This window comes from Rhipicephalus sanguineus, chromosome 3 (assembly GCF_013339695.2).
Source record: "Rhipicephalus sanguineus isolate Rsan-2018 chromosome 3, BIME_Rsan_1.4, whole genome shotgun sequence".
Lineage (NCBI taxonomy): Eukaryota > Metazoa > Arthropoda > Arachnida > Ixodida > Ixodidae > Rhipicephalus > Rhipicephalus sanguineus.
The window spans coordinates 202,467,791-202,468,851 of record NC_051178.1 but is presented as its reverse complement, the minus strand read 5'-3'; positions in this window follow the sequence as shown (position 1 = coordinate 202,468,851).

The window sequence follows — 1,061 nt, the reverse complement described above, 5'->3', positions numbered from 1 at the left end:
ACAAAAAAACAACAAAGTAATGTAATCCGTTCACATTGTGTCAATACTGTAGCACTTGGTGTGGTTTTAGGAAAGGATATGTAATAGGATTATCAAGCCTTACTTCTTTTGCTGCAACAATATGCAGCGTATCGTTCTTCATGTACCTATTTTACAGGGTCCCTTTCTTGCCTTGATCGGTATAGCTTCAGGGGGAGTGATGCTGAAATATTTATATACTAATGCTTTTGAAGAACTGTCGCTTCATATATCTCATTTTCGTTTGACAGCTGTGGTCACACAGTTTTGTATAAATTAAATAAATAAGTATATCGGAACGACGAACGCTTGCAGACAATTTTTTTTCCTGCTTTTTCTCCTACAGAGAGTCGTGTAGAAACCGAGAAGTTTCTCTTCCGGTTAACCACCCTGCTTTTCCTTTGTGTCTTCAGGCCAGCAAAGCGACGCGAGCATTACTACTGTTTTTAAAACCGACCGGCTTAATCGACCGCTTGTAGGCATTCAATGGACAGGTGCATATGTACCCTGACAGTGCCTTCTCTCTTCTTTCTTTCTTTTAATCCCTTCATCCCTTCCCCCCAGCGTAGGGTAGCAAACCGGACGCGCGTCTGGTTAACCTCCCTGCCTTTCCTTCATTTCCTTCCTCCTCCTCTCCTCCTCCTCCTCGCTCCCTATTTAATGTACTCGTGAAAAAAAAAAGTGTTATTTATTCCTGTAAGAGCCCTCTTCTACAGAAGAAACGTGAGGCCGCAGTGCCTACAACGATCTGCAGTGCCTGCAAACAACGCTGGTTAAGCAAAGAATAGACACACGGCGTATATGTGTCGAGCTTCAAAAGGCCCATGCTTCTTGAGAGTTATTGTAATTTTATATGGGTGCCGCATAATATTCTCATCAGTATGTAATCAAAATTTGCGGATAATAGTGTAATAGTGCTATAAACAAACCTAACATAACGTTAAAAATAAATTTTTGTCAGTGAGATTCTCCTTTGCACGATCATAATTACGCTGTTTTCTTTAGCGCGGCTGCAGTATTTGTTTGTTTCATTCTATAGGGTG